The sequence below is a fragment of the Canis aureus genome, chromosome 17, assembly GCF_053574225.1.
Source record: "Canis aureus isolate CA01 chromosome 17, VMU_Caureus_v.1.0, whole genome shotgun sequence".
NCBI classification, from domain to species: Eukaryota; Metazoa; Chordata; class Mammalia; order Carnivora; family Canidae; genus Canis; species Canis aureus.
The window spans coordinates 20,131,675-20,142,505 of NC_135627.1; the positions used below are offsets into that span (position 1 = coordinate 20,131,675).

The following is a 10,831-nucleotide window of genomic DNA, read 5'->3' on the forward strand; positions in this document are numbered from 1 at the left end:
AGAAAAGTTTAAGGATGTAATCTGTATAATACAGAGAAATGACTGGATAAATATCATTTCAAAATATTTTACGTCATACAGACACTGTAAAATGGTAAGCAGTGTCTGTATGATGACTGTGATTACTTGTAGAATCCCAGTTACTGTTGGTTCAAATCTCCAGATTAATTTTTTATAAATTGTTAAATCTATTATTGTTATTTATTGCTTAATTACAAAATTCTAATTCTGATTTTTTTTAAGACTTACTTATTTAAGAGAGAAAGAATGCATGCATGAGCAGCGGGGAGGGGGAGAGGGAAAGAGAGAATGAGAATCTCCAGCAGACTCCCTATTGAGAGTGGAGACTGATGTGGGGCTCTATCTCATCACTTTGAAATCATGCCTTGAGCAGAAATCAAGAATTGTATGCTTAATTGACTAAGCCACCCAGGTGCCCTCATAATTCTGATTTAAGCAAAACTTACTAACCCAAAATGGCTATGCAACTCTGTTTCATGAAAATGGAACATTTTTATGAATAATGACTCCTAGTTTATCAAACATGTTTCCCTAATATTCTAATATCGTTTTATGCACATATACAATGAATTTATTAAAATTTAAAAATGACAAGGACGTGTCATTCACATACTATTTTGAGCATATCTATAAATGTTCATTTATTTTGTAATTTCTGAGGGCAATTCCTATTGTCTGATGATGTACTAGAGGTACATACTTTGAAATATACAACATTAGTATCCAAAAGAAGCACAAAATATATTGGAGATAAATGCAGGTTGTTCTAAAATATTAAGTATTCTGTAACACAGGGATATTGCAAAGGAAAATAAGACATCTATAAATTTCACTCATGGGATATTTCACAATGGAGAAGCACGCAATGTGATTTTTAAAATGAGGAGTTCACTAAAAAAAAAAAGTGAAAATGTGTATAAAGAAAATGGTTTAGTATGTGGGGTAGAGGGTGTTACAGAGACCAAAATGATGAGGGAATAGTGAAAAACAGCAATTACTTTAATATAATAGAAGCCTATGCATGAGAAACTGCAAAGAGGTGAGGGTGGACAATAACAATGGAAGGTGTGTTGAGTAATTATAAGCCATTCAAATAATGGTTTTCATTATAACACCATGCACTTTTTCCTTTATTTATTTTTTTTTTTTCAAAATTTTTATTTATGATAATCACACAGAGAGAGAGAGAGGCAGAGACATAGGCAGAGGGAGAAGCAGGCTCCATGCACCGGGAGCCTGACGTGGGATTCGATCCCGGGTCTCCAGGATCGCGCCCTGGGCCAAAGGCAGGCGCCAAACCGCTGCGCCACCCAGGGATCCCCCACTTTTTCCTTTAGATGGATATTCAAGTTTGCATTTAAATAGTTTTTTTATGTTTTAACAACATATTCATTGCTATACTCAACAGTCATATATGCATGAATTTATATGCATATATGCATATGCATGAATTTATCTTTACCTATATTCAAAAATAAATCTTGGGTACCTGTATTGCACACGAAATTTTTTGATGATATATTTTTTTTAAGATTTTATTTATTTATTCATGATAGACACAGAGAGAGAGAGAGAGAGAGAGAGAGGCAGAGGGAGAAGCAGCCTCCATGCCGGGAGCCTGACCCAAGACTCAATCCCGGGACTCCAGGATCCGGCCCTGGGCCAAAGGTAGGCACTAAACCACTGACCCACCCAGGGATCCCCCTTGACAATGTATTTTAATTTATCCTGATAAAATTTTATCAAGGCGAGGCAAGTGTTCCTACTTCAGTTAGTAGCACTGAGAATATAAACTCTGACATTGTGTCAACGGGAAATTACAACAATTCAATTCAGGCAGGTCTAAATGACCCATGTATTTGAGGAATACAAGTTTTGGTTGTCCCATCATGCAAAGAACTATAACCAGTTGAAGTAATTGCTGAAGACAAAGAAAATATGGATGGGTTATAAAAAAAGATACTTATAAATACAAGCTACAGCCATGTAACCAATTGCAGAATCAGGACTACTTTTGTAAGAGTATTTTCTTCAGTGAATAAGAATATATGAATTATGAATATATTTCTATATATAGCACACATTTTTATTTTCTTGCCTATTTTATCCCCTTATAAACTAACATAAGATGTATTAGTTCAGTTAAGTCTCAGTTCTAAAGTTGTGGGATATAAGTATTTAAGTTGCAGGATATTTTAAACCTTATGATGGTACATGAAGTTTTATTTTTTTATTTTTTTTCTCTTTTTCTTTTTTTTTTTAATTTATTTTTTATTGGTGTTCAATTTACTAACATACAGAATAACCCCCAGTGCCCGTCACCCATTCACTCCCACCCCTCGCCCTTCTCCCCTTCTACCACCCCTAGTTCGTTTCCCAGAGTTAGCAGTCTTTACGTTCTGTCTCCCTTTCTGATATTTGGTATATGAAGTTTTAAATAAAAAACTACATATATACATATATATGTGTAAATATATGTATATGGGCACCGGGGTGGTTCAGTCAGTTGAGCCTCTGTCTTTTGATGTCAGCTCAGGTCATGATCTCAGGGTCATGAGATTGAGCCCTGCATCAGGTTCCACACTCAGCACAGTCTATTTGTCCCTCTCCTCTGCTCCCCCTCTTCTTGCATGCACTCCTTCTCTCTCTCAAATAAATAATATAAATAAATAAATAAATAAATAAATAAATAAATAAATAAATAATAAATAAATCTATAAATACATTTTCAGAAAAAAAGGAATAACAACAGAACCCATCAATAGACAATGAAAATAACTACAGGGTTAAAGTAATAAAAACAATATAATATTAGTTTCCACAGAAATAGACAGATAAATTACTGGACTAGGATTAAAGAAAAGCTTAGAATCAGCAGTAGTTGTTCAGTGTAGAATAATAATTAAGGATTCATATTATAGCAGTTGAAACAGATTGTCCTAGAATAGTAGGTCTTGTCTTTTGAAAAAAAAATGTTAAATCCTGACTTATACCATATACCAACAAAAATTATGAACAGATGATTAGAAAATACTTACAATTGTGCTTTTTCTTTTCCCATATCTTTCTTTATTTCCTGCCATTTCTTACAATGGAGGTGGGTAGAACTGATTGAAAATTTTAATAGTGGAATAAGTCTTGGTGATATATTCCTGTTACTAACTGAATGTGTGTCCCCTCAAAATTCATATGTGAAAACCCTACTGTCTAGTGCCATAGTATTATTATTTTTTAAATGAATGTTTTTATTAAAATAAAAAAAATCATAACCAGACAGAAGGAGTAAGGTAGCCAAGAATGTTATAATTTGACTATATAATATCCTCTTAAACTTGATGGATTGCTAAAATATAACAGGATTGTTCTCTGTACTAATTTTAAGGTTGTCCAGTTAAACCATTAATTTGATATCTTCAACAGGTTAATCTCTTAACTATCTAGAGCTTCTTCTTGAAACATTCATATATATATATTTTAAATTTTTATTTATTTATGATAGTCACAGAGAGAGAGAGAGAGGCAGAGACACAGGCAGAGGGAGAAGCAGGTTCCATGCACTGGGAGCCCAACGTGGGATTCGATCCCGGGTCTCCAGGATCGCGCCCTGGGCCAAAGGCAGGTGCCAAACCGCTACACCACCCAGGGATCCCAACATTCATATATTTTACAGGAAACAGTCATAGTTTTTTTTTTGAAACATTCATATTTTGTACAGGATGTACCAATTTAAGACGAGACAATAATAAAATAAAAAAGCCCATATAAATATAGCCGTAACACTATCCTAGCTGCATTGTGGGGATTATGTTCAGTCTGCTGTCCACTATATACAACTGGTTTTAATAGCATTATTTACAGAGGGCCAAAAGCACTCATCTCAGGTAAAGGCGCTGAGGTTTAATGTGCACTCTCAGAACCCTGTGAGAAGACGACCATCACATACAGTGTAAACACCACAGGGCAAGAAATCCATCTCCAACCACAAACTTCAGTCTCACAGAGCAAGCATTCAAGGGCTCAGGTAAGGTGCCTGACTTTTCCTTTGTAAGCATACTTTTCATCTGAGAGTGCTGTTCTTCTTTCCATAGGACACTATTCACTTACTTCAAATATGGTACTAGCGTTTAAAACGTCTCTAGAACCCCTTTTGGGGAATTGTCTCCATAGTTTGCAATGAACTCTTCTGAAAGTCTTTGATGATGGCAAGTCTTTGTCCTCCGAGGATGGATTTGATTTGGGAGAATGGGCATATTCACAGCCACATGAATCAAATTGTGGGATACCATCCTGGACCAAATGGGAGGCACCACTATAAGACAAGGAGACCAATTTCCTTGTCTGGTTCATAAAGTGAGAGTTTATTTTTTGTTTGTATTTATTTATTTATTTATTTATTTATTTATTTATTTATTTATTTATTTAAAGCGAGAGTTTAAAAAATGCCTGAGCAATGGAAGTCCCAATCGAATAAGTACAGATTCTCCTTGAGTGATGGTTTTGAGAGGCAACATTCACTTGAATGGTAGATGTAGGTGTTTTGCAATTTTAAAAATGGGTCCTTTTGTTGCCTCTCGCATAGACTTTAGTATTCTTCTTCAGTTTTGGTCCCCTTTGCTTTCTTCTGGATTGCCTGATTAAAGCTGTGGCAAGTAGGGACCCAGCTTACAGCCAGGGAAGCCCTTCTGAAACCGATGGCAGCACATCCAGTATCCCGGCCCATAGGGCAATGTCTGGCAATAGGGCTTGGGCTGCCACCAGCCCAAGGATACATCCTCTTTCATGTATTTTTTCTCGTACTGCTTGCAAGGGTCCTCTCTATATTGTGGATCTCGCACCCAGCCGGAATCTGCAGGTCTGATGTTGCATTATTCAATGATAAACTTGAAACAACAGCAGATATCTTTAAGAACCATGAAGCTCTTGGTGGGAAGTAACCTGAAGATTTTCACCATGAGGTGGTGGGGCATAAAAGTCATGTCCTGCTGAGGCTCCAAAAGCTTCTAGACTTTTAACCTGCTCTCTAGAAAGTCATGAGACTCCTGCTTCTTGATTGGATACCTTAAGCACTGGTAATGTACTTTCCATAGGAGAGGCTAGCAGGACAAATACATTAGCTGAAATACCTTTTTCCTCAGTGGCACTGTCACACTCAGCAGCATCCTGAAGCTGGCTGGGCTCAAATGACTCCTTGTGTTTTCTCTCAACTGGGAAGAGTCTGACAGGTGCTGATCAGATGGCAACAAAACAAAACAAAACAAAACAAAATAAAACAAAAAAACAACCAAACCAACCAAACAAACAAACAAAAAAACAAAAAGCCAACATCCCTGGACGTGGGTATTCACAGGACTCTAAATTAGAAGGCTGGTCTTGCTTTACCTTGGGCACAGTGATAATAATGCCCAAGAGTCCTTTCTTCTCTGATCAAGATTTTGGCTAGTGAATGGCACAAACTCTCTACTTATACAATCAACAGCATCTGTGGGCAATTCAATGACTTGAGGACAAGTGCAAGGAGGAAAAGGTGACCCAGGAAGTTCCTCTGTCATTTCCACATCATATCTGTTGCTGTTTTTCATAGCAATTTTGCTGGTCTGGCTCAAATTTTGCACTGTCCTTGAGGAAATTCACATGTGCTGGCAATGGGAGACAGCCTCAAGAAGCCCTGTGCTGGTACTCATTCCCCTTAGGAGAACAGTGGTCAGCTCGTGAGGGGCCACAGTCCACAATATACAGACCCCACAGGATTCACCTGATTGTCTGGTGCCCCTAAGGTGCCTCTGTTTGCTTTGTCTTCATTAGCCTGAGTGCCACTTGCAAGCAACACCAGGTCCCCATTTCAACAGAAGCTGTCATTCCTTGAGAGGTTCCCAGGCTCATGCTGGCTCTGCTGCTTCAGGTACTGAGACTCCAGCCTGGCTACTATGTCAAGGACACAGATTATCCTCACTTTGTGGTCCCCCAACCTCAGGATTTCCCCTTTCTGTGGATTCTTCACAAGCTCCTGGAGCAGAAAAGGGCTCGGAGGCTGGGAGTACACGTCTAGCCTGCCCAGGAAACTTTGCCACAGCAGGTGAATTAGTACAGTTTTTCATACAGTAGCTGGCAGGGCACTGGCTCTTTGCTCAAGGAAGGCAACTATCTGTAATGACTGACAGAAGCCTCCCAGCATAGACCCAATTGCCACTGTCACTCACATAATGCACAGAACAGTGCTCAATGCCACACACAAAGGGCTCAGGTTGGTAGCACCTGCTGTTGACTTCCTTCATCCTTTCTAATTGTATCTTGGCTTTTTAAAGATTCTCCTGATTTTTTTTCCCTTCCTTTAGTAGCTTTCCCATCAATATCCCAGAAGCTCTTTATTTTCATAGGTCCTATCCATGGTGGTCTGCAAAGAATGTAATTTTCTCCTTGGTATTTCCCAGCTCCACAACAGCCCAAATATCAAATGGCCCTTCCTTTTCTTCACCCTGGTGGGTTGTTGCAGATGGTGCATTCTTCTTGGTTTTAACATTCGAGCTGCTCTCTATAGTACTCTTGCCACTCATGCTGCACAGAACATTTGGGATAAAAAATCCCAAAAGGCTTTCAAGATGATGCTTTACCAAGAGAGGTTGAAGGAAAGACACTTGGTTTCATTTACCTAGCTTTGCATTTTTCATCATTTTCATCATAGCTTCCTGGTGGCTCATAGGAGTTCTCAGAGTTTCCTTGATAATTTCCAGAGGTCACACTTTCTTCTGCAGTTTCCAGTATGGCTTCAGGTGCATAACAGAGGCTCTGCCCTCCTACTCCAGCAGGGGCCTGGCCTAGGGCTGCACACCCTGATGAGGTGGCAGCAGGAGGAGGCCTGGCTGGCTCCTAGTTTGATAGTATTAGAAGATGGGTATCTGGGGAGGAATTAATGTTAGATGAGGTTCTGATAGTTAAGTGAGCCCTAATAAATGGGGTTTATATATTTATAGGAATTATGAGAGAGCTTGCTTCCTCTGCTCTGTTCTTCACCTTGTGAGGATGTAAGAAGTTGGCATCCCGTAACCCAGAAGAGAGTTCTCACCAGAACTTATCTGTGCTGCCTCCTTGATCTTGGACTTCTGACCTTCAAAGTGTGAGAGATAAACTTCTGTTTTTTATAAGTCACCTGGTCAATGTTACTTTGTTATAGCAGCCTCAACTAATATAATTCCAAAGGTAAGGATAAATAGAAGACTATTGCATCAGATCTCAGGTAAGTCCACTATGAGGTCATTCCCTCAAAGTGATGAGTTGGTCCCTAGAATAGGCAAGAGGTTCTGACCCGCCTGGGTGCAGTAAGGGGGATGTGTAAGAGAGATTCTAAAACCCAATTGCTGTTTTGAAATAAATTGCAAACTTGCTGACTGTATCATTTACTGGTAATTTCCATGTTGCTGATGCCTTTAATATTGTGTGTGTGTGTGTGTGTGTAATTTTCCAGGTTAGAAATTCTATATTTATTCATGCCAGTGATGTGTTTCATGGTAGAATAGGTTCTCTTCTGTTTCTTGTCTTGCTATCAAAACCGATTTCCCATAACTCCCAAACTTACAAGAAATACACACAATCATACCATACACACACACACACACACACACACACACACACACACACCTCTTTAATTACCCGACCCCCTTCTTTAAGTAATCTGAATTGCTATTATGGCTTACAACCAAAGAACTCAACTAATAGTATTGGAGTTTTTGTTTTTTTTTTTCTTTTCATTATATAATCTCATTTTCTCCCTTCTTATCATTACAGTGAAACATTTTACAACTACTTGGATTAGTTCTATATTTATTATCACTATTCATTATTAAGCACATTCCTTTAAAGCTGTTATGAGTCTCACTTCAATTCTGTTAACTTTTTTTAAAATTATAATTCCTCTTTTTGTTAATACATTTGGGAATGCATTGTCCTACATTGGAAAGCCTGAATTTACATTGACTCCATCTCCTTTGCAGAGTAGTAAATTCCTAAGGTCCACCAAGTCTTTTTTGTTACTATGTCAATGACAGTTCCCAAGAGATCTCCTTATGGAGTGTTTGAATTGAACATAGTTTTGATAACTAAATTACTCCATTAAAGGTGATAAAACATAACAATTTCTTATGTTGGTGGTACACAAAGTTCTCTTTGTCATGAAGTAAAAAATTTTGAAAAAATTTGATCCAAATATTTAGATATTATTTCAAATCCAAATGTTGGGAGCCATAGCTTCCACACTCCAAAACATGGTTTGTCCTGCAGCAGTTCACAGAATAATCCCATGACTGCCTGGGGCATTGGAGACGTTGGGACCAATAATCAAAAGAATAAATGTTGTCCCCATGCATATTAAATTGTACTAGTTTTTATAGCTGGCAGACACTTAAAGCTGTTCTTCTAGATAATAACAGTGGGAAAGCAATGATATTCAAGATGGACTTGTATTATGCCAAACTGGTAGAACCTGTACTACATCATTGCATTCCTGGGAGTCTGTGATGTTCCTTACTGGGAAAATAAAATAAAATAAAATCCTTGTCTATACAACTGGAATAATGCTGATGTGCATACCTTCCTGTAGCTTTTAGAGATAGAAAAGGGCATAGAAATTAAATCATATTGATTTGGAGATGCTATTGTTTGCAATATTATTTACACTTTTTAAAAATAAATACTGGAAGTGGATCAAAATCATATTTAAATAATGTGAATAGAAGAATGGATAGATGATAATAATCATGATGTGAGAGTCATATAATAACTTCGGTTCCATATTCTACCATTCCTATTCTCTGAGTATACTCTCTTCTGCTCTTGAGGTCTCTTATTATGTGGTTAATTAAAACTGGATTTTAGTCATTTTACTTTCTTTGATACCAAAATTAATAATACATGTGTTGCTAAATATTAAATGAAAGTAAATAAGTAAACTAGAAAAAAAGAAAAAATAAAGGAAAAGATCACTAAAATATTATAGAATTGAGATCTAACAAATCTGACATTTCAATAAATGTAGGTAAGTTAACTCATCTACTAAAAAAGAAAATTTCCAGTTCATCTAGTAAAATAATATTTATCGTCATGTTGTATACAAAAAGCACACTAAAATATAAAAGGCTAAAAAGGCTAAAAAAATTTAATGGGTCAAATTTAAATAAAAATTATTAAATAAAAATGAATCAAAGAACTGACTTTGATATAGATAGAATAGCAGTTAGTTCCCAAAATATTCTTAAAAGGATAAGAGGGAGGGGAACCTGGGTCGCTTGATCGGTTTAGCATCCAACTCTTGGTTTCTGCTCAGGTCATGATCTCAGGGTCATGAGATCGAGCTCTGTGTTGGGCACCACAATCAGCGTGGAGTCCACTTCTGAGATTCTCCCTCTCCTCCTTACCCCACTGCCCTTTCCGCCCCCCGCCACACATGCACCCTATGTCTCTTTAGAAAAAAGATAAAGAGGGAAAAGCTGCTATAACTACAGTTCACAAAGAAGATATAATGTTTATTTATATCTAGGTAACATATAATAAAGTGAAAACTTTCATTAAGCAGAAACTACTGGGAGATGCCCATAAAGAATGATATGTGCAAAGTAAACGAATATTTTAACAGAGCTCTCAGATCTAGACAAATCAAGTGGACAGTGGATACAACAACTAAGATTTACACAGATAGGCAGTATAAGCATATAGGTAATTTAGATATATAGACTGATAAATAGATACAGATAGAAAAAGATCTACATCCTAAAAGTTAGAGATTATGTATATATATATATATATATATATATATATATATATATATATATATATTTTAAAAGCGAAGATGAAGCATTTTTAAAAAGTCTTTTATTAGACGATACATATAGCTGACATTAGACACCCAAAATACAAGTAATATAATATCGTCCAAGATTTAATGAATTAACAAAGTAATATATTTTAATACTGTCAATTTGGAAATTAAAACAAATAAAAAACCCAAATGACTTCTTAAAAAATATTTTATTTATTCATTCATAGAGACAGAGTGGCAGAAACACAGGCAGAGGGAGAAACAGGCTCCATGCAGGGAGCCCGACGTGGGACTCGATCCAGGGTCTCCAGGATCACGCCCTGGGCTGCAGGCAGCGCTAAACCGCTGTGCCACCGGGACTGCCCACAAAAGACCTTTTAATATCATTTTGTATAGTCAAGATTGGGCGGCATAGACTTCCTTCAAATCTCCATGAGTTTAAAATAAAGTTTTATTTCTTGCTGATGGCACATGCTCATAAATTTCCCTGTAAAGAACCACTGATCTCATGCTGTCCTAGGGAGTTAGATTTATTTACAGGGCCACCATGCCAACAGCACTGTAGTGACTAGAGTGAATGACCATCAAGGTAGAAGTATGCTTCCATACAGGAAAAGCCTGACCAAAAAGCTGGTCCCTGACCACATTAAGACCACTGAGACATGTTGTTAGGGGAATTGGGAGAGGACCACTGAACAGTAATAAGAAAGTCTTCAGCCTGCTTCCACCTGACAAGGAAGCCAAGATGCTATTGTATTACCAAGCAATAGAAGGCCTGCCTGAAGATGCCTAACTTGCTGCCAGTCAGACAACGCTCTTGGGTTTGTGCACACCTCCTCCAACTCAGGTAGGCTAGTTCTGGGATTGCATGTCCACATACCTCTACTGCTGCACTTGGTGCAGCAAAGGTTTACATACCTTTGGGTCTTCTTATGTTTCTATGGGAAGTTTCTAGGCACACTCTTCTCACCAAAGCATCTACTTGTTTTATAACCTGTGGAAAAA

General features: G+C 37.5%; 1 pseudogene; it reads right to left on the minus strand.

Annotated features, from left to right (window-relative positions):
• Nucleotides 1-4,521: 4,521 nt before the first annotated feature.
• On the minus strand, nt 4,522-6,794 carry LOC144287838 (F-box only protein 34-like; annotated as a pseudogene).
• Between the last annotated feature and the right edge of the window lie 4,037 nt (nt 6,795-10,831).